Genomic DNA, 24310 nt, shown 5'->3' with positions numbered 1-24310 from the left:
ACCCGTTCTCAGACACATAACCCTTCATTCTCACAAACTGTGGTCTATTTCTTAGGTAGACTATAATCCAGATGGTGGTGGAGGCATCCACCTATATTTTCTACAGCCTCCTTACATAAAAGTGCAGGCTAAATTGTATTAAAAGTTCTGGAGAAATCAAAGAACATGATTCCTCACCGTGCTGCCTTTTTCTAGATGGCAGTGGGCTCACTGAGGCAGGTTGATGATTACATCTTCAACACCAACCCAAGGAACATAAGCAAATTGTGGTGGGTTCTGAAAGGCTCTCACTTGCTTACTTGGGTGAGTCAATGCCAGTCACTCCAGGACTGAGAATTTTTAGGTACTACAACAAAAGGCACAGTATCTTCCACAGCACTTGATAAGTAAAGATATGTAAGGATATCTTAATTAGACACATGCTTTGTGTTGATTCATTCATTTTTCCCATGGGGGCAGGAGCCCATTCCAGTACACCCTGGGCTGACTGCAGGTCAATAACAAGCTAACTCAAGGACAAATAACCAGGCATCCTCATATCGACGATTAATTTAGGGTAATCAATCAACTTAACATGCATGGTTTTGGACTGCTGGAGGTAGCTGGTGCTGAGAGAAGGAGATAAACCACACAAAGTCCACACAGAAAGGCCCCAGCCAAGATTTGAACCGAGAACTTTCTCGCTGTGAGGTGGCAGCAACCTGCATGCCATCATGCAGCCCACATGCTTTTATGCTAAACTGGTCATGTTTTCAAATGACAGCTGCATTGGAAAAACATCGGTTCGAACTTCTATTTTTGACAATACAGAAAAATGGGACTGCACCAGTTTCTGTATAGCCCTCAGAATAATTACACTCTTAATTGTTATGGTTCTAGTTCGAGATATCGTAAATGTGTCAGATGTGGGTCAGAAGATAGATATAAAGTTTGATGTTTCAACCTTTGCTCCCACTTATCCACATACCAAAGAGTTCTTGACCTCCCGTTGCTCACAGTGGTTATGTCAGTTGTGTTAACAGGACTCTGTGCCTGAAGGGTAAATGAGAGGCATACAGTAAAAGGCTGTAGTCTATGTAAATTAATTCCTTTATGACTGTTTGTGATAGAGCTTTATGGCATCTTATAAGCAAGAAATAGTGCCACCTGCGGATCCAGAAAGATATAGAAGTGCTTTCATTTTTCAAACAGGCTTACTGATGTAATTCAGATTTAAGTGAAAGCTTTAATTAATGCCCACGGTGCACAACAAGGGATTCTCACCCCAGTTCTCATTAGAGGGTTCTCTAATAAATGTTCTAATCAGTTTTATATTTATTAGCTGCCTATTTCATACAGTCCAATGGTGCCCAACAGGCTCTGATCTAATTTGCTCACATGCTGTACGTAAACTGTTTTTCTATCCGTACAGTAAGCAGATGGCTTGGATGAAATTTGTAAATAATTTTAGGCAGACAGACTGTGGTTTTTGGAGTTTAATTTAATCTTCTTCTTCCCTGCATCACAGAGGAAGCAAATCAATGAGTACACATTGATCTGAAAGGAAAATAACCCCCTCACAACTTAAAACTAGCTCATCCTCTGTACTTTGTGTCTCATTAGCTCTGTGCCACGGGAGCCTAATGTGAGTCATTCAGTTCAAGCCATGTTGGAGTTTTCATATAAATAGAGATTACTGCTATGACATTTATGGGAAATTGACTTTGGGGGGGTTTCAACTATGAAACCATCATGCAAAAGTGTCACCAGAATTAGCTGATGAGGTATATGTCAGCAACCTTCAAACGAGAAGGACACACGTTAACTACGAAGAAAGGCTGAAAGAGGCTTCCAGGTAAGAAAAGTCAGGTGGTGCAATGCTGATAATGTAGGTTCAGAGGAATGGAAACTAGTTGATAAGGCCAGTCTTACATTGAAACCAGCAGCAAGAGGTACCCAAGCATGTAATCAATTATTCACCTATAGTCACAGCAGGAGGCAGCATGTTGTGCAGAAAGCCATGGAGAAAGCAACCACCCACTCTCTTATTTAATAAACTATACAGGCAGATGGAGGCCAGTTTTATGGCTATACGCATGGGGCTGCTGTGATATCATTACTGACTTTGTGTCCCTGGGGGCTGAGATTTGAAGGATGTCACCAGTGGAGGTAATAAATTGGAGAGGTCAACCCACTTTTGTGAGGAAGTTCATACTCAGGGAAGACCATCTGACAGACAATACAGGCTTCAAATACCCCCTTCAGCACACATTTCCATTCATCCCCCTGGCCTCTGTTTATCAGACAGGGAATCATTAAATTGTTCTCTCAAGAGAGCTTTGGTTCAAGGCAGCGTGAGGGGATCGCAGTAAGAACTCACTTGAGGAGCGATTTACAGCAAAGGCCAAGGTAAGCGTCTGTTTTCTCTGTGCGAGCGCAGACTCTTCAGAGATGATAGAGAAAAAAAAGGGAGAAAGCAAATTTATCATCAACTCTAAAACCTATTCAACAGCTACACAAGGGCACACACATATGCAAGGGTGCAGGTTAAGACTGGTTTAGGTGAGCTGGGCGGATCACATAGGCTAATAACAAAGCAAAAGTCATTGAGGCCCACTGGGCAATCGCAACCATTTCTCACCTCAGTTCTCTCCATCTCTTGCTTCTCCTTTATGCCTGCCTCAATCACCCACTCCTTCCCCAGTGTCTTTCAGCCATCTCTAAGTCATCTCTAAACCGGAAAACTTTTTTCTACTTCCCTGACCTCATCAGATTGCTTATTTCAACCTTATTTCAACCATTCATAGAAGCTTCTGAATGGCATGAAACATCAATTAAACAGCAGTGGAACATATTTCCATTTCTAGTTTGGCAACTTACATCCAAAACCTCACATGAGAAAATGAAAGAAGGGGCGATAAATACAGAACTGTCTTTTCTCACTTTGTTCAATTTTATGTGGGACAGAAGACTGAAGCAGTTTTAAAACGGCCAACGTGCAGAGAAAGTAATCATGTGTGCCATTTTAAATCATGCCCCATCATAAATGCATCCCAAATATGGTGGTCCACTCATCCAAGACGCATTATCAACTACTAAATGTGCCTCGGCCAAATATTTCTGTCATCTCCAGCCATGGCTATTATGGGTGAGTGAAAGCACCAAATCAGTTCACACTCATTTAATCTTGTCATTTCCATTAATTCAACCTCAGCCTCACATGTACAACCCCCCCCCCACACACACGCACACAAATACATGGTGAGCTCAGTCTCATGGCTTAATGTGTGGGCTTTTAACGCGCTTGTTCCCCCCAAAAAATATTTATCACACTCATCAGCCCTATGACTGTTATGAATTGAGAGAAGTCGTTATCTGGCAGCACATCCTGCTAATTGAATGCTGCCTATCTTAATACTCATACAGAGAATGAGTAGGAGGACCTGAGTGTGTGTGGGTGAAGGGGAAAGAGGGAGCACAAGAAGGATGGGATAAGGGGTAAGGATGGCCTAAAGATAAGAGAGCCATCAAATGCACTATCACAATGAAAAAAAATCATTTTGCTTTCAGTTATATGGCTGTGAGTGTGCGCGTGTGTGTGCACGTGTGTGTGCGCGTGAGTGTGCACGTGTGTGTGCACGCGTGTGAGTGCGTGTCTGCAGACGTTCACAATTTCAGCAGTGTGTCAGTCTGGTTGAAACTCAATCAAGAGGCACAAATGACCTAAGAGCAGGTGATTGAAGCCTCCATTCATCCTTAAAAAAGGTCACCGACTGAGAGCTGGACACACACACACACACACACACAGACACAGACACACACAGATACATCACTGTACCTACTGAATTCACTTTTTACCGGAAAGTCTTATTTTCCAAATATGTTTCTTTTTCATGATGGCAATTTTTTAATTCACAAGAATTTGACCTCTGCACCAGAGCAGCAAGCAACCTCAGCTGCAACATTAAAATGAGGGATGGATGTCACCCATCCATCCCTCATTTTTGACAGTTTGAGGACTATCGTTTGTATACCTTGAATTCTGCATTTGGTCATTGCCATCTTTGGAATTTTGGAGCTTGAAGTGAGTTAAGTTAGTACAGGCTAACACCAGCTCTTGCTTGATTAGAAGGGGTCTCATGTAATCAACAACTGATTAAAAGAAGCCAAACTGGCTGTGGAGAATGTACTGCATTCTCCAGAGAGAAATAGGAGTCATAAATGACAACAATTAGCATGCGACTGCAGTTCCAGGCAAATTAACCCACATACCTGTCTTAAGCATAAGCATAAGGCTTCCAGGTAAGTCCATCAAGCAAGTCATACAGACACCAAAAACTGATATTTGAGAGCTAATATCAGCTACATTATGTGGTCATTTTCAGAAGGATCGCCTGCACACTGATCACAGGAAATTAAACTAGCTAATGACACCAAAAATGACTTGAGGGAAGGTGTTTGAGTGCCAGTAGTATTGCATGTTTAAGGCACTTTTGAGCTGGCTTCCCTTTTGACACCAGGTAATGCTTTATATACTGTATTTCGTGGTGTCTTGCTCAGTGACATTTCAGCCATGGACGATGGACAGGACCATATTTATCCTGCTGGTCAGGGAAAAAGTGACCCTTTTCTCCCATAGCTGCTTCTAAGCCTCAAGGCTGCTCCAAAACGCTTTAACAGACAGATTTTTCATCAGTAAAGCAAAATATCAGATAGATACTGCTTTTGACTTACTGAGCCAAACAAACACAATAAATAAATAAATTTAAAAAAGGCAGTTCACATAAAGCAAGACTGCAAACCACGTAGTTTATGCAAACTATTCCTTTAAACGCCTGGAAACAGTGGATATGAACTGAAGAGGTAGAGTGAAAGGGAGCTTTTATGGTATATCCCTGTGGCTTTGTTTCTGATGGATAAGTAGCCAATTATTTGCTAACTGCCACAAGCTTAGCCATAAGCACTCAATAAGCTGATACAGCATCAAACCTCCTCACTCTTTGGGGATCTTCTGCCTACAACTGTAAAAGTCAAAATTGCTTAATGTAGCATTAAGCTGCTTTTGGCTTTCATGAATAAATAGTATAGTTGCATTTTCATTGCCTGCAAATGCTCTTCTGCTAAATACAAGCTTACTTACAGTAAGTCTCCACAGCTCAATCTACAGCACAAAGCCATACTAGCTGGATCTGAGCTGATCTGGGCTAAAAACTGTGAGTAGTTAAGTGACGACCGCTTCATTTGATCTGCATTTGTAATGTGCATTTATTTAGATCACTGGGTCAAATCCTCTTATGTCTGTCAGTAGGCAACGTTTATAAGTGAAAGGACACTTTATTAGGGAGGAGCTGATGGTGGGCTGGAAAAGAGTTCAAGTTAAAAAGATGGATAAAAAGCATCAGTGCATAAATTCAACTTTCCAACACAAAACCTCAGCAGCGACTCAGCATTTTGACTACTCTCTCAGTGATAAACATAATGCTATATTTGATCAAAGGCCTGTAAAATACTTACTCAGAAAAAAAGAAGAAATGCTGTAGCCTATAATACTGAGGTAGGATCTTTGTTTTACCTTCTTTACAGTTCCTCTGGGCCACAAAGATGGCTGAACTGTATCGTGAATCATGTCTTTTGTGGTATATGTTGCAGTGAAAGGCTGCATCTTCTGCTGTGGCTGCTCAGACACAAGTCTGTACCATTGCAGCCCTGACATGTGCCCATGTCTGTGCTTTGGTTGTTATACGTCTGGCTGTGACGCATTCTATGGCTGCGCCACTGATTACGTGCAGCAGTTGTGTGTGTGTGTGCTGAGTCTGTCCTGAACTCCTACGGTGTGATGTTAACACATCTGTCGTAAAGCACTGCAGGCAGTTGGAAATATCCAGAAGACTGTAGATTGAACCACAGCAGCAGCCAAAGCCCAATCAATAACTATAACCAGACACGGCTTCAACCAATACAAAGGAGCAAAGCAGCTGCTGCTGTGATCACAAGCAGATAGATTTAACTGGACTGGGCCAAAACACCAGCTGTTCGTTTGATCTGAAGGCAAACAAAGCAAGAAAGATTTCCTCAAGTTTATCTATACTTCTATCTTTAGATTAAAACTGTCAAAAAGCTGATGAAGAAGAAGAAATGATGGTGGTGACACTGACATCTCAAAAAAAAAAAAACACTTTTCAAGGCCAGTTCTGCTTTCTGATTATTTAAAAGTCCATCCTACTCCCTTACGGTTTTTTGACAACTCAGATTTTTTTTGTTTCTGACAATTATAGCCAGCAGTATATGATAACCTGATAAAACATTCAGCATCACCTAACTCTCTGATGCTGCTGCAGGTTGCAGGACCTTCTTTAACTTTCTCTTAAACTTCAGAATACATTTTTTGTAGGAATAGAATTCAAGTGAAAATCACAGATATCGGGCTCTGTGAACTATGAAGGAACGCAGAAGCATCTCTTTTTCATTTTGAACTTGGGTCACAGCCAGATGCACACCAAAAACACCAAAGTAATTTGTCCAGCTCAGGAATTTGATGAATATTTGGTTCCAGCTTGTTCTCTGCTTTACTACAGTTGGAGAGAGGCTTTGTTTGTGTTTTAACAATATTCCACTTAAGATATCTCAGCTCTGCTGTGCTGACTCTGTGTATGTACAATTTTCTTGTCCACAGGCGTAAACCAAAGCAGCTGAAAAAATTGCGAGCTTTGTTTCCCGTTAAGTCATCATGAAGAACTTTAAAGCTGCTGACATGTTAGCCTGCATTTGTGAGCGTGTGTTTGTGATGTTCATTTCTTTGTCGCTGTGCACGTGGAACCAGGCAGATGCATGAACCATCATGCAGCTTGTGCATGTAAAGTTGACTGGCACAGAATTAGATGGATTTGATTGCAAAATTGTCTGAATCAGATCCTGGCACAATCATTGGCTGATCTCAGAAAGATTGAGGAAAACTATTTTTGGTAATCTCATAACCTTCACAATCCCTGTTGGCATAATACAGCTACTCTATAATATTCTGGCTCTTAATACATGTCGCCCTCTCTCTGCCTCTGGTTACTGCAGCAGCCAAACAGACTGACTGTGGCACAGCAGGTCCAAGAAATGGCTTACAGAGACACTGACTGCAAATATGACAGCCTGCATTTAATCTGCTTCCTTCACCTTACTAAATGCATGCTGTTGTAAGAATGCGTGTGTGTGCATGTGCATTTGTTTGTGTGGGTGTGAGGGCAGAGAGGGATGATAAAAGAGAAAAGCACGTTAGTATACAGGTTTTCTTCATGAACAATGTGTGTGTGCTAACAACTCGGCATGGAGGATAAACGGCCGAAGCAGAGCAGTGAAATGGCATCTCACAGTCCTGCAGCAGTGAGAGGCTTCAGTTATTACTCACCTCAGCCTGAACCTCTGCTGAGGTTCTCCTCTTTGCATGAAAGAATAAATCCCACTTTGATCTTTTTTATGTTTCCACCTTAATTGAATCTCAACTTGGTTTATGGGCTGAATGGATTTCATGACCCGTGAAACCACATAAACTTCATTCTGAGATCACAAAAGTACTTTCACAACATTGCAGTACTTGAGAAATGTGCGCACGCATGTAAAAGTGAAAAATGCACAAAAAATGCGAGACTCCTCCCTTTCCTGTTTCTTCTGCTTTTGCAGAAATCTAGGCGACCTCACCAATATCTCCAAGAATCTGCTGTCGTGAGCTTACCAGCGCATTGCTTCTCAAAGGCTCAGATGGGCTATATCACTTCTACAGGTCTCCTACTGCAGTAGGACAACACAAACTGTAAAACATCATTAGCTCCAGATGATAGTTGGTAATAATGGATACAGAATTGTCACTAATATTTACAAACACAAAGAGTGAGGGAGAGACAAAGGAGAGAAGCGGTGGATGGTTAAAAAGTCATTAGCAGCAACAGAGAAACACAGATGGAGAAAACTCCAGAGAAAGAACGGTGGTGGGGGGAATCCTCTGAGGAAAACATCTTTCCATTCCTGTCTTCATCCATTTCTTTCTCTAACTTTGTTGGCATCTCACAGTGAGAGTGGAGGTCAGAGGAGCTGTTCCACAGGGAAGAATATCCTGCAAATCCCCAGTCCAAAAAAAACCTGAGAGCTCACTCCCATTCTCCCCCGCCCAATACGTGCATTCATTATCAATTGTATTCCTTGAATAAAGAATTCTGTGCAAAAGCAGGCATCTCTGCCTCTTGATACCAGCCATATTAAAGAAAAAGAACACAAATTAAAATGTCATTTGTGATGCTTTGTTTGGCGCTTTCTCTCCAGCATCTAAAATGTCACAAGGAGCATGTAATAGTGCCGGCGCCTGCTGAGGCATGACACAGGACACTGCGTATCGCTGGTGTGTGTGTGGTTTGACGGAGGGGGTGGTCAGGGATCTTGACTTCTGGGGAAATTACAATGTGAGGCGTTGAATTAATTGAAGTGTTAATGTGCTGTGACTCCAGTATGGCACATGCCTCTGCGAGTGTGTGTGTGTGTGTGTGTGCATGTATGCCTCTTTACCTCCTGAACATGCCTCCTCTAAAGTGCTTTTGTTTGCTGTGAAAACTCATTAACACAGTGAACACCTTTGCGATTCCACCCCAAAGTGGCACTAGGTGGGAATAAATGGAATGTGATTTGAAATACTATTGTTGAGATAAATGTGAGCAGGGGAAAAAAGGACAAACTCAAAAGTCTCAGTCCCATAACTAACATCTTTGAAACAGGAGGAACCCTGAAGCAAAGCTACAGACAGAGAGTGGTGGAAGAAGAGAAAAGGAAAGGTGGTGATGGAGGGTAGTGTACAGCCATGTTGTGGAAAAACAGAGACCATAGGAGCAGGGCAGGGATGGAGAATTGTCTTAAGAGACTGAGAAAATGCAGAGGACACAGCATTGATAAAGATAAAGAGCAGTGATGAACTGCAGAAAAGCAAGGGCTAAAAAACAGGGCTGGGATATATAGCCGAAAAATACATCATATCATACCATATAGCATGCATTTGTTTAGACAAAAGGGCGAGACGGAACATATATATCTGTAAGTTTTCGATAAATACTTGCTATTTTCAGGCCACCTTTTTAGGTACTTTACTTACTCTCTTAGCAAGAAAAGCGGAATTTCAGATATATCTAAACTTATTCATCTAAATGCCGCTTTGATACGTGACGTCTGTGTTAGTGATAGAAAAAAAAAGTAATGTCAGGTGTAGAAAATGAAGAAAAAAACACAGTGAGGGTTTTTATGGTCACAAGATAAGACATAAGATAACATAAATAAAAATAGAATTGAGACTTGGGAATGCTTTATACGTAACATAACCTGTACCTGTGACTTCATTTGTTTTTCAATAAGTGAGCTAGCACAGAGGATGCAGCCATCAAGACGTTTATTCCAGGCAGCTTTGACCTGAAAACGTGATGTGAAAAGTGTCGTAAACTTCAAATTTACAAGGTGTAGCTTCAACATTAACAATTTCAAATTAGTGTTCTTCTAAGCAATGTGGATAAAAAAATCATTCCATCAAACTTTAAGTTTTTAAGTGGTCAAACCATGTCTTAATGATTTTGGCTTTATTCAGATGTATAATGACCCTAAGACATTTGCAGCTCACAGCTGCAGTCAGCCTGCTGCTGCTCTGCAGAGGTGAGGCAGGAAGCTTTTGAGCTTTCAACAGTGTTTTCTTTCAGCTCAATCTGTTCTGTGCTCTCCCCAACAGAAAGCAGCCAATCTTAGTCCAACACATTGTTACATTTAAAGCTACTTCTTTTCAAGAAAAAGTATGGGGACAATGTTTCTAAGCCGCCAACTATGAGGAGGAGTTGGAAGCAGATGCTACCCACAAACAGAGAGAACGCAACGGCACACAGCAGCAAGGCTTTACCCACAAACTGGTTATCTAACACAGCGTCACACTAAAGCAATAATAATAACATAAAACCAGACATACCAGCCCTTCTTTCAAAGTATCTGAATGACAGAATGACAAAGTAAAAGCAATTACCAGGATCATTTTCTATTGGGAAATAAAAAACATAATATGGTAGCTGATCTGATAAAGTGTAAAGTGGTCCATCTTTGACCTTTTCAATATCTTTTGTCGGTTCTGAAGTTTCACCCCACTCCTAATTATACTTGTACAATCATGTGTTTCCTCCTCAGTAACAGATGTGCATTACATACCCGACAACTCTTAACGTAGCGTTTTATTGATCTATTTATCCCATTCAACACAAAAAAGAAAAAAAGAAGCTATGCATCTGATTTTCGCTGTCACATATAAGGGCAGTGAATGCGTGTTTGTGCTCTGATGTCACATCAACAGATGCTAATCCCAGTGTGGACAGATTGTAAGTGTTTTAAGAAGATTATAGATTACAAACTGCAGAGGCAGATTAGCTGGCAGCTTGATCTGCACCTCTGCATGGACGCAGAACCTGAACGAGGCGCACGTGGGAGTTTTGGGCTTTTTGTATGCCTCGTATTACAGGTAGTATTGAACAGATAATCATGATTGGTTGTAATGATGGTTACGTGCACATGTTGGGTATTAAGGATTAAAAAAGAGTGAGTGTTTTAACGTGTGAATACTGACTTGACAGACATACTCTTTCATTTGCCTTCAAAGAAAATAAATGACAAGAAATAAAGCATGCATTATACACACATGAGGTCCCAATGCACAGTAAAGATATTATTGATGTCAATTATAACTGAGAGAATGTCAGGCATGCACAAAGACACACACACCCACACAGGAAGCGGATCAATGGGAAGGGCAGCCAGCCAAGAGCCACTCAATTCTCCCTCACGCTTCTCTGTGTAATGATGGGATCTCTAAAAAATACCAATACAGCCGTTTAGAATACACCAGAAGACAATGTGTAAATTTAACGGGACTTTTTTAGTTCTTATGTTTTCCACTTTTCTGACTGTTTCAAATGTGAAAAAAGGTTCTATAAAACTGCTTTAGCAGCATCTTAGGCTAACACTGATGAGAATTGCACACTGTTTCGACTGTTCATCAGAGCTGAGCTGAGACTCCAGCAGTGCACTGAACTGTGCTCCCAGAGGTGAGGCCTGGAAAGGCAGCACTTGACAATTGGCACCAATGATTTGTCAAATATAAGGACATCTTTGTAGAAGTTCTTTGTAAAAGTGCTATGAAAGTCACAGATTAAACACATTCACGCAGCCCCTATAAACTGGAAAATCTGATCTCAATCATCTGGAATATTTGCTGGAAGAGGGAGAAAATAGCAGCTCAGTAGGTTTTAATGAAGTACCCATTATAAGTATAAATCAACACAAGAGTTTGAAAGACTGCCGCAATCATGTTGAGCAGATAACTTCAATAGGCTGTCATTTTATTGTAATGTTGACTTGTAGCCATAGCAACAAGTCTCACTGGGTGCCTCAGCAAAAAGTGAATGATGACGTTTCAGTCAGTTAATTAAACAAGTTTGTGTATCAAATGTGCTTGTGCTTCAAAACAATTAAATCTGTATGTAGTTTTCTTTTTTTTTTCTTTCTCCAACACCACTGAAAACCCAAGACTTAATGCAAGTTAAGCTGCACTCGACCTAAAAACAGACTCATTCACAGCAACAGGGCAGTCAGGGTGTCAGTGGATGAGGTTTGTACACATTACAGTGCAAAGTGGCTCTTATCATCATCCCTGCATCAGTTCAAACTTTACAGACAAAGAAAGGACTTGAGCTTGAATTTTCTTCCAGCAAATCATGCCTGATGTCAGTGGAGGTTGTACAGCACAAAAGCTAATACTGTGTGAAAAGAGAGCTTACCAGATGCCAGTGGTTCCACACGTCTCCAACTGGGATACGAACTCACAGAAACCAGTTGAATTTTGGAAATGCTGGGAAAAGCTTTAGCAGCTAGAACAGTAAGATCCAGCTTCCAAATGTGTCAAGGAGCACTTTTCTGTTTAACAATAAGTCCGACATTCATTCAAGAGGATTGTCTACCATTTTACGGTACAGAGACACAAAATCTATACAAACTATACTACGATGGAACAACTTAAGTTGGAAAAAGCAGGCTGGCCTACAAACAGTGACGAGAGTAGGAAAAAAAAGGAGGCTGTAGATGGAGCAGACGGAGATGAGAACTGAAAGAGGGAGAAAGAGAGCCTTCAACAGTGTTTTCTTTGAGAGTTTCCTCACAATACTGTGGGTTTCTATGACAACCTGGAGTCGCCAGCTGGGCCCATACAGGGAAAAGTAAGAGGTCTGTATGGAAGAAGTGGGAAAAGTAACCAAATCCTTTGCTTAGGTCAACGTTGCAGCACTGCAGCTCAATGAAAAAAATATTAGAAAGTTAATAACACAAAAATGATCCTGCTATTAAACTTCTTTGACACCCAAAAGTAGCTGTAGAATGTAATAGCAATCAAGACTGTACTGTAAAAGTATTTGTTCTTTTCAGGCTAGCCACCGGTGGATCTTGACTGAGTTTTATAATCTTGTGTGTGCTGTCCACATAACACCAGCCATCAAAAAAGGGATGAAATGAAAAGTGGAGTGTCTAACTCTGACAATCACAACTACACACAGTACTGTACAAAAGTCTTGAATGACATTTCATAGCTCTTATTTTGATGTTACTTCCTTTTTGTTGAGTTTTCTATGAAGATGATCCCACACTGCCTCAATAATGTTGACGTCCAGGCTATGGGGAAAATTCATCACTCCATAAGACCTGACCTGTTGCCACTGATTTTCTGTCCGGTTCTTGTGTCATCTACCTTTTTTCACTTCCTCGAATTGGCCTCTTGACAGCAGAGCTTCCATGGAGACAATTTCAGGGGGAGGTTTCAGCCAACAGTTGAAGTATAAAGGAGGGAATCGATGCTTCTATCAAGCTCACAACACAGGCTCATCCCTTGAGGTAAGTGTATTTTTTATGGTTGAGTGATCCATAGATCAGTGTTGAGTGACTTACAAACAAAAAAGGGGGTGGGGGAGGGCATACATCCAAGTGCAACTAGAAAAATAATTAGGTAATAATCAACTAATGTCCAAAGAAAAACTTTAAAGAGCCTTCAAAAACCCTGAGGAACTATTGCTTGGGACAACTTTTAAGATTATGAGAAAGTCTGGGTCCTTGAAAAAAGAAAATATTTAAAGAAACCACTGATAGCTTAAGTTCTTTGTATGTATCAAAAATAGGAATCACTCAATTCAGCTGGCAGTATATGAAGGTAAAACATCAGCTGTTAGGTAGACATATGCTACACCTACAGAGAAACATGTTCATTTTGTGACAAAGAAAAGGTGTCTTGCGTGAAAATTCCAGCTGTAGCCACGTTCACACAGGCCAACTACATGAGATCCATCTAAAAATGTATGAGCTTCATAGTGTAGCTTTTATGCAGCTGATGCGTGTCGTGCGCCTGGCAGGCAGAGGAGAGTGAGGGTCTGCAGAGCGCCACAGCCTCATGATTAATGCGGCTTTTAGCTGCAGCGGAGCCTGGGCCCCTCACAGCAAACTGACCGGGCTGCTCATTCAACTCTCCTTCTCTCCCTTTCTCTCTCTCCATCAACCAGAACCCACTGACTGAGAGCCAGCTGTAGCCCACAGCCCATTGACTACGTTTCTACACCAACACTTCATCAACATAACCTCCACGGTTGCGCGTTTCACTCAATTTCACTTCACTCCCATTGTGGACACAGCCCTCCAAAGTGTGGCCGAAACCCCACAAATCAGAGACACCATGCAGGCGGGAAAACCATCCACACGTAAGCCGAGAGGAAGTTTTTTCCTTTTTAAAAAGGCATCAAACACAATAAGGTAAAAAAAAACCACACCAAATATTTAATTTCAAGACGCCCTCAATTAGGAAAACAGTTGAAAGCAAAAGAGGGTGACTGTAAAGTCGCAGACGGGATACCCGCGCCCCACAGATTTCTTCCTTTTTCGTTGGGAGTCAGCGGAGCAGGCAAAGAGCATCCACCAGACAAGAAGAGCACGCTCAACTCATTGTATTGTACAGGAGACACGGAAAGAAAAAAACACTGAGCACAAACTTGCCATCATCTTAGTTTATTGTGAGCAGTAGTTTTCGATGGAGTGGAGCTAAATCTCCGGGAGAGGGGTGCCCCAGCTCCAAACGCCAAATGCAGCAAACCGCTGTCTTTCCTCCCGCCTAACAGCACACACCAACAGCCCCTGACCACTGATTCAGTGAGGGGGGAGTCACCACTTCTACACACACACGCACACATGTGCGCAGTAAAATCCCGATGCACCACCAGCAGCAATAGATAATTCATTGCAGTGATAGGAGCCCAGCACACCGAATCCACAGGCTTCTAAATACACCGACTCACACACACTTTATGCACAGAAATCTACCACTTGTTCCGCATCAGTTCAGACAGTTTGCCTTTGCGCACTTACCTTTGCACTAAAGCGAAATTGAGCACAGTTAGTTCCCATTTCGAGTAAAGGCTTTAGAATCCAGTCATCCCCGTGTATCTCCTCCTGGTTGACTCAGACATCCACAGTGTGTTTCAGCAGGGACAGTAATCCCGTTTCCCATCCCGAGGAGAGCGCTTGCAAGCTTCCTTACATCTTTTGCCACAATTCTTTGAAAACTATGCCAGGCTTCTTTCAGCGCGTTTTTTTTTACCCCGGTCCTCTGCCCCCTGTTCTTTCCTCTCCCTCTCTGAGGTTGCCTGGTTACCTCTCTCTGTAGGCTGGATCAGACCGCCGGCCGCCAGCCAATCACAAGACTGGGTAAATCTTAACCCCTCCACTGCTGAACTGTCCTGATTTCCAGCTTTCAAGGAGTAACGTTGGAGGGGGGTGTGAGGAGGAGAAAGAGAGAGGAGGGGGGGGGGGGGGGGGGGGGGATTCGGATTTAGAAAATGTATCAAAAATATAACGAACAAGAACAGATGAAAGAAGAAAAAAGACTGGATTACATTGACATGTAAAATGAGAAGTTTCAGGGAAATGTGGTCAGACTTGTGAGGCTGCATCAGTGTTTGGACAGCCAGTGTTACAGTAGTTTAGAGGCTGTCTGAAGATGACTAAACTGCCGAGACTTCACCATCATCACACTCCCACTCTTTTACTACACATCTAAAGTAATGCAGACAAAACACTCACCATATCATGAATGCACTAAGTGGTCGTGCTGCAGCCTTCATCCAGTCATTCAGCCTACACTATTGATTTGATAACCACCCACAGTGAAGTCGTGCAGCCTGCATCAGGTGAGTCATGGACTTGGCAAAACCATGACGTTGTCTAACCTTTTTGTTATGAGAGTGGGAGCACATGAGCAGTTTTCAATCAGAACTCTGAAGTGATAAAATAATGAAAGAGACTTAAGACAAAAAAACAAACAAACACTGATTTCCTGCTGTTTTATGATTAATCAGTGTAAGGATGACAGAAAATGTAAACATGAGGGATGCAATTTTACTCAATTCATTGGATCAAAAGATTTTCCATTTTTGCAACATTCTTCCATCCTCCCTTAAGTCTAAGTCTTGTGCAGCCTGTCCCTCTTTAATCCTTCTCTGATCATCCTTCCTCTCTGAATGTGTTGTGTTGCTGTGGGGAGTTCGGGAGCCTCAGCATGGACACAGTTCCTCTGATCTCTGCAAACACTGGCAGACACTAGAAGCCTTCCTTACACCTAAAACCACTCTGCCCACATTCAGAAATGCTATTTAATAGTTTGTAAAAGACACGAATAGATTGGAAAATACCAGAGGAAAAGTTGATGTTATATATTCTTTAAATAATGCACATTTATACAACTGGTGGTATAAACCTAGAGCTTCTTATTTTGGGAGGCATTTTGCTCCTTTCCTGCCACCATTTTCAAAAGCTTCTTCATCAATGTATACAACACCCACCAAGCTTCCAAACTATGCACTGAAAATGGCAAGGTTTGACAAAGATTTGGATCAAATGATAAGGCACACCAGCATGGATCTGTAAACATCTACAAAGAATGTCTTTATAACATATATGGGGCATTTGTGTATGGCTGCCCATGGGCCATTTTGCAACGGCTGTGTCGCTGAATACAAGCCTCAGTGCTGGTCTAGATGACTGGGATTGGTTTAAAGAATTCTGAACAGGGCAGAGCATTTTTCTTTCCCCCTGTACCAGAGATGATAATGTGAGCAGCTACACCACTCTCCCAGTCTGATAATATGAGATGATGGTCTTTTTTGTTTGGGCTCATTATCCTGCAGTGCTGTGAGTGTTATTTGGTCGAGGGGGGGGGGTTCTATTTGGTTACGGTGTCTAGTCTAACTCTAGAGCACTAAATCACCCCTAGACTTTTATGCCATCAAGCTTCATACTGTTCATGTTGCAAGTCTTTCACTCAGATTTATCAGATTTATCTTTTCTAGCAATTGATTGGGAGATGCCTTACCTTAGCGCACCCCAAGGTGTTTGGCCTTTTCACTCCTCCTGAGAAATTACTTTCAGAACTTCTTGTCATTAGGCACAAAAACTAGATAATCTTTTCTGATTGGACTTTTGCTGGTTGGGGTCTCTGAAGTAGCTTCTCTATCAGTCAGGGAAAAAACTTGATGTATTCATTTTCTGATGATGTGGTCATTGTTAGTCAGGCTGATAAGACTCAGGGAAAAGGTGATGCTGTGTAAGCTTTGTGGTTAAAAAACAGGTACGAAACATGGTAGCAACATTTAACTTTCATGGAAATGTATGGGTATGAACTTATTTAATTCCTACACAGATGTACTTCTATGTCTTGAAGCTTCATTTGAATCTTTTATTCAACTCTCGCCTACCTCAGATTTCTCCACAAACTTCCGTGCCCCAGCAGTCTCCCCTCAGTCATCTTGTCCCTCCCAGCTCTAGTTGTAGTTTACCTTCTCTATCTGTGCAGAGCCCTCCTCTCCATCTCGCTTCCATACTTCAGTATCTCTGCCTTTTTTGCCATATCTCTCTACCTCAGTATCTGCCTCCCTCGCCCACCTTCCTACCCTTTCCGTCTCTGTCAGTCTGTCTCAGCTTGGCTGAACAGATAAATCCTTGATGCTCATGAGGGCAAGCCAGCAGCTAGCTTCCTCTCTTTCCTCTCACTGATGTCACAGACACACACACACACACACACACACATGCATCAGTCATACAGAAATACACCTAAATTGATACAATCACACAGGCAGGCACACACAAACACACAGCTCTTTTAGAATATAATCTATAGGACTGTCCCAACGGATGGGATCTCTGGTGAGAACGTGAAGGTCAGCTCACATATACTGTTAAAAAAAAAACGTTACTTTGCAGGATTAGGATTCCTCTAATTCACCCATACACAGCAAAAGAGACAGAATGAGATAGAGGATGAAAACTGAAAGATAGGGAAAGACAGAGACACGCAAAATGAGAGGAGCGAGAATGGAAATTTATGCGTATAATCAGCAAAACGGGTCAAACTCGTTAAAGGCAACAAAGGCAGCTCTCTAATTGCCTGAGCACAGCTCTGCACTGCTGAACTACTGTAATAGCTCTACAGGAGAGTGGGACTTTAGATGTCTGACATCCAGTTAATCATAACAGTAAGGTTGGGTAAAACCTTCAGTCATGTAACATGTTGACCAACAATCTGAAACACGCATAGTTACCAGATTCAGTGTCAAACATTCAACATCTTCAAATATATACGAGGAACTCTCTGAAGAGAAATCAGACATCAAATCATTGGCTCAATATGTTTATGATGAGAGGATACAGAAGTATGAGATCTGAAGTACACGTTAAAAACTTCTAAAACGCAGCATTTTTAACAAAGTAGCAGTAAAAAAGTTGAACATGTCTTTATTATGCTAAAGGCAACATACACACAACAGCTTATGGGCACAATATTTTACTAATGCTACATTTCAGCAGTATACATGCACAGATATATCATGATTTTTGGTTCACATGTTTTAGCAATGTTCAAGATGTAAATCCAGTCACACTCCATGCAAATGAGTTTTATCACAATATTACATTCACTTGAGCAAGATTTCAGGATGGATTACCATGCATGCTCAGCATATATAATGCAACATAATGATGTGCCACCACATACAGTATTCTCAATCCTACTGTAGGTGAAAGAGAAATCCTTATGTCAAAGGCTCGGTCTGTATAAACAGAATGATTGCTCTTGCCATTGATATAATTCTTTAATTTGTGCACTTGCTACAACTGAACCATAGGGAGTATATAAAGCGATTTACCTTGTTTTTGATAAGACTTCCAGCTGTTTCCAAGATGAACTTTAAAACATTAACTCTGAATGTTGTGACTGACCTTTGAGTACAGGGAAGAGCTGCCACTAAGCCCACAAGCATCACGGACGAGGGGTTGGTACTGTTGAACATGACAAGTAATTGGGAGTCCACTCAAATAACAGACAGGGAAAGGAGACCAACTTTGATGTTATGTACAAGAGTGTAGATGAGATGACTATCTCCTGAGGAAATTAAGCTCTGTCATTTAGTGCAATAAGATGCTGGAGATCTTCCATGTGAGTGCTAACTACTGTGCCGTGATCTGCTGGGGGAGCAGCTTCAGTGCCAGACGTACAATTTACTGGTTACACACACACAGGTCAGAATTGTCACGAGTCATAATATTAATCTCATTCCCACCATAACACACTATAGAGAAACTATTTCCCCAATTCTTCTCCATCCCATATATTAATCTATCTGTGGTAGCCAAACCTGAAGGAAGAAGGTGTTATTAAGAAAAGTTTTTTCTCATTTGCTTTGGCTCTGATCTTGAATGGGCATTATTCTTTTTTATAAAATCCAACCCCATCTCACAACTGAATATCTAATATCTATGTTGATCCATCGTAGGAAATGTTGTAGTTTTATAAAAAAATAAAATAAATAAAATCAGCAATGATTACACCCCCGACCCATTTTCTGTTGGTAATACAGGCACTCTTTATATGTACTATGATGTAATGTGGGCACTATCATACATACACGGAATATATAGTTTACAGAATAGTTGCTGCAGATGCAGATGAACGTTTTATTGAGAGAATGGACTGTTGCTGTACGTTCATATCTATAATTTACAACAGGCTTAATTGCACATTCTTTTGCTGCAAAATGAATGTGTTCAGGGAAATGCAAAAGAATGAGCAATTTGCAAAATAACCACTCATACGAAACTCTCCGACTACATTTTAAATAAAAGATTACAAGCCAACTCTCCGTTTACATCAAGTGAGACCCATTGCGACACACATTTATTGCAGACATTTTCCTTTTCTTTCACTCCTTTTCTTTGCACTGTACTCTCTGAAAAGCAGATCACTGACTTGTACCAGTAAACCATTTACTGACAGCTGAAAGTTTAAAATACTCTATGTGATTTTGTTTTTTTAATATCATTGTTGAACATTTATTCAACTAGGATGTAAGACTCTTGGGATTGAAGGTCTCTTGCTCAATAGTGGCCCGTGATACACAGCAGCACTCTGCCAGATTAGACTGACAAATCTCTTTTGCGCTACAAAAAGTCGATTATAATGGATATAATGGAACACTACAACTTTATACGATGGTGACACTGGCCAATTTATTGACACAGTAATTCGATTTTCAAGCATGAATGGGATATTTTGGGTTAACTGTGATGTCCCATGAAACAACAATAACAGTAACACTGTTTACAAAATGAAAGAGCCACAGCTTTACAGTTAAATGGCAGGAGCCTGTTCGAGGCAGAAGGCAAGCAGGGAGAGAGGAAGAAAGAGTGGCCTGCAGGACAATGACATGTAACTGTCATCCATAAAATACCTTCTATCTGGGTTTTGTTTTGATTTAAGGTGAAATGAACAGAAATCAGTGCTGAATCATTTTTGGTTTGGTGATGTCATCATTGGACAAATCACCATTTAAACTGTAGTACAATCCCACCCATGAAAAAACACCCATGGCACACAATATGGGACATTAGTTGTTACACTTTATTAAAGCTCTAATTGTAGCTGTGTGCTTCATTTCTCACCCCTCCTTGTTATATTCAAATACAGCCCGCTGCAGTCACAAGGCATTGTATTTAATAACTACAATCAGTTGAGGTTGTGAATGACATGGTCTCCTCAGAAAAGCCGTCAATATGTCTGGAGGTGAATTTGTGAGATACGTCGACTAAAATTAGATTATCTTTGACCTAAGCACGCATTTTTGATTACCTTTCTTGTCTTATATCTCTTGTACTGCTAGTTTACCTGCAACATCAGGATGTAATGTTTGTGATTATGTGAGAGTGTGATTTAGAAATAAAGAAAGGACGAGGGAAAAAGAGAGATGCAGATGAGCTGCCGTGCTGGACCTCCATCCAAAGACAAAATATCACAGCACAGCCACTGCTATCAAAGCATGCCACTCCTCAATTACTCAGATATAGCAGGATATCAAGAGCATGACAGATGTGAAGAGAGTAAAGAGCATGTGAAGATGAAGAAACACAAGGAGAGATGTTCTTGGAAATGGAAAAAGTAGGTAATCTAAAAACAAGAAAAATAAAATAAAATAAAACTGTGTATTCACACACCTGCAAAGGGGATTTTGACATTATGGCAAACTATTGCAGCTGAAATCTCATATGAAATGCTTTAGAAAGAGAGACAAACAGAAAGGGGGACAGGAAAAAAAAATCACAACTGACAGGTTGACTTGTGTGAATTTGAACAGAATAAGGAGGAGATGGAGTTGGTGTGTGTGTGTGTTCATAGCACGTATGTGCTTTACCCCGCTGGGGGTTAGATACAAAGATGTGCTCTGCTGAAATGTCACACTTGTTTACGAGTAACTTTCAGGATTTCTGAGAATCCATCATATTCAATCATGTTTCATTTACGCATTTGCATGAATATGTTTGCATATGCCAACATGGAACAGCACACACACTCAGCTTCTTCATAGAGCAGAGAAGAGTCCCACCTCTGGTTGAGAACTACAAATGTGTTCTCATTGAACGTTCAATCCAGGCAACCTGAACCTCTTAGGAGTAGATTACTTCTGTGAAACTAATGTGATGCTATATTGATCCCAATTCAGAAGTTTCACCTAGGCCATACAAAATGCTTTACAGCCACTTGGTACCAGTTGTGCTTGTAATAGGCTCTGGTGTGTTATGAATGTACTAATGAAATAGAACAATAGAGACAGCTTATTACTATCATTACTTTTAAATAAAAAAGAAAAGCAAAAACATAGAAAAGCATTAATTCTTTGGTAAAGCACTGTGAATGTACACGTGTATAATAGGAATGTATTTTGGGTCTGAGGAAGTCATTACAGAAGGTTATTAGCAGGAAAAGATAAACAGGGTTTTACTAGAAGTGACAGGAGGCTCTGGTGACAACATTACCAGCATTTAAAAGCTTTTTTTTCTTGCTTGAGGAAATCTTCTTGCTCGGCTTTCTTTAACTTTATTTATTTGCCGTTATCATAGTTACTGTTAGACGCTATCTAATATGAAATAAAACGGCATTATACACCAAATAGAATGGAAATTACCGTTGAACATATTGTGTTATTTATACTGTAGGTTCTGATCTTCATGTATCTTTTTCTGCTCGTTTTCAAACTATCAAATATGCACAAAATCCACACATGTAAAAGCACAAGACAAACATGTCTCTTATTCAAAACTATTTATTCCTCTCTTTCTGATTGGCTTTACAATATAAAAAATAACCTGCCAGTGTTTCTGCACATTATATGTATGGTAAATCTAAGCTAATGTTGATCTATGGAGCATCTTGATTAAACCAAGAATTGATTTCCACATAGAAAATGATGAAAATTCATAGAAATAGTTAAGAACATGTGAAGTAAATGAGGACTGTGGTGGGAAACAGCCACTGAGGAAAACTTATCATGACCACATAAACTCTCAGAGGGCTGCACATATAGACTGTGAAAAGTCTGTGGTTGCACACTTGAGAACGTTAGATGAAATACGACAGCTTTCTCAACTGAATCAATTGCCTCTGTGTTCTCCACGGCAGTGTTTTCTGGGCACACAGCAGTGTTAGTCTGATATAGCGCTGAGCATTCTTCTCTCATCAATCTGGAACCAATCGGCATCTTAAAGAAATCTATATCATTGGTGCTCTCTCCTAAAACTTTTCAATATCATTTAAGACACATCACAGGATATTAATTGAGAGGCTCTTAAGAAAAGTAAAGCGAGGAACTGAATTATCTCATTGTACAAGACATTCATTCTACTACAATACTAGAATCATTCACAATTACTGGGTAAGATACAACAACCTATCATTTCTACAGGACCACATCCTTTGAAAGAATTGATACTAACTGCCCTTTTCCTCTCAGAGACAAAAACATGCTACAGAATATGGACAAAAGAAAGGAATCAGCACATCTAAAAACATTTATTTCACAGCTTCACACAATAACGGAGTTATACCAATTTAATATTGTCAGTATACCAAGGAGCACGGTAAAGGCATTAAAGTGCGCGTATGTGTGTATGTGCTGGGTGGAGGAAAACGCTGAAAGAGGGGCGAGGAGGTGAAGCAAGTCAAGTTGGCAGTCTTAGTATATTCTCATTATTGTAAATAATGCAGAATGAGCTACTTCTCATGAATGTTGTCTTCATCTATTTTTAACAGGTTCAGTTACACAGTAGTACTACAGGTTTCTCGCTCTCACTCTGCATGTGTGTCTATGTGTGTGCGTGCCAGCTTTTAAGTCTGACTTTGTGCTGGTGTACGGTGCACACATGTATTTAATGTGATAAACTCACCTTTTAGTTGAGGTCACAAAGAACAGGCAGGTTAATGGCTTACTGCTAATTGCTTTTTGATTACCAGAGTTAATTAAAGCTTAAACATCCACTTCAAAACAGATTTATAGTATTTGTACTCGCCTCAATCTGTGTTGTTATGTCTTTGGCAATGATTCAGGAAAAAAAAGTTGTATGACTTTATGGATCCATTGAATCTTCTTCGACTTTTACATTTGAAAAAAAATAGTAACACCATTCACAACTGTTAAGTACAAAGTACAGCCTAATAAAATCCTTCCAGTTACTGTTGCAGTGTTGCTTCAGGATGCCTGATGACTTCTTCAAAAATGTTCTTGTCTCTCCTGTTCAGAACATTTTTATGTTTACAAACCAAGACATGTTTGCAAAATCAGAGAAAAGCAAATGTTATTGGTTTTCAGAAACCCTTTTCCCTTTGACGCTGTGAAGCACACAGCTGCAAGCAAGGGCACAGCAGGAACCCCAGTGCTCTGTGTGCTTTCTGTGGTTTCACACAGCCGCTAACTGCATTAAATAAGAACACACGGTCAGACACACAGTTGATGAAACCCTCTAACCTCCACCTCAACCATAACTCAAAGCATGTGTGTGCATGTGTTTGTGTGGTTCTGTGCCAGTGTGTATCTACATGCGCTTGTGTTGGTGAGAGAAGAGTGCCTGGGGCTCACTGCACATCTCAGTGGGTATAAATAGAAAAACAGAAACCCAGGAATATAAGGCCAACATTGTGTGTGTGTGTGTGTGTGTGAGGGGGTGAGAGAAAGCTAAAAAACATCAGATTTGAGAGCAAGTGGATTTAAAGCTAAACAGAGGTTCAATCTAATACAGTAGCAAGAGGATTTTGTTGAATTGGAACCATGTTTGGAGCAGTATCAGTTCGACAGATTGTACGGCTCAGAATGAACTGATATGTTGTTGTGCTGCAGCCTATTATTTTTTTTTATAATGTGGTTAAATATCACAGTGAAGAATCTGATTACTCAATAGGAAAATGTGATTTTATTCAAATTTTTTTAATTGAAATATAATCCACACACAAAATCTGAATTTTATGCTAAATATGTGATCACTGTGCTGCTGTGGTAATTTCTCTCAACAAAACACATGGATAAGTAAAGTCATTTGTTTGCCAAAAAGGCACCTTTGTTATTCTTGAGCTAATAAAATATTAGTTATTTTGGAACATTTTGGCTGATTTCTGTCTTCCATTAAATTAACATTAAGACCAGAAAGTATGAATGTTATTCATCACAGTTTGTATGTCGAATGTGGTGGACAGATATCAAGTGATTTTGAGTTCCCATTTTTGACGTAGATTGAATGCAGCACAGCATGCCAAACAAACAATGGAACAACTCATTGAGAGGGCTAGCATAGTACACTTCTAGTGAATATAATATTGTGTAAAGTTTTAGAATGACATTTACAATATGATCATTACAAATCTCTTATCCAAAAAATAAGTGGT

General features: G+C 40.5%; 1 protein-coding gene across 4 annotated transcripts in view; it reads right to left on the bottom strand.

Annotated features, from left to right (window-relative positions):
• Positions 1 to 14677, bottom strand: part of dab1a (DAB adaptor protein 1a) — a 76762-nt gene extending 62085 nt beyond the window's left edge. For all 4 annotated transcript variants that reach the window (XM_072389891.1, XM_072389892.1, XM_072389893.1 and 1 more), the window contains exon 1: positions 14425 to 14677. The gene's annotated coding sequence lies outside the window, so the exon portion shown is untranslated. The remainder of the gene's footprint in view (positions 1 to 14424) is intronic.
• Positions 14678 to 24310: the final 9633 nt, after the last annotated feature.

This window comes from Leuresthes tenuis, unplaced genomic scaffold (assembly GCF_036924035.1).
Source record: "Leuresthes tenuis unplaced genomic scaffold, fLeuTen1.0.hap1 SCAF_7, whole genome shotgun sequence".
Lineage (NCBI taxonomy): Eukaryota > Metazoa > Chordata > Actinopteri > Atheriniformes > Atherinopsidae > Leuresthes > Leuresthes tenuis.
Note: the sequence above shows the minus strand (reverse complement) of the source record. Positions and strands in the feature narration are given on the sequence as shown.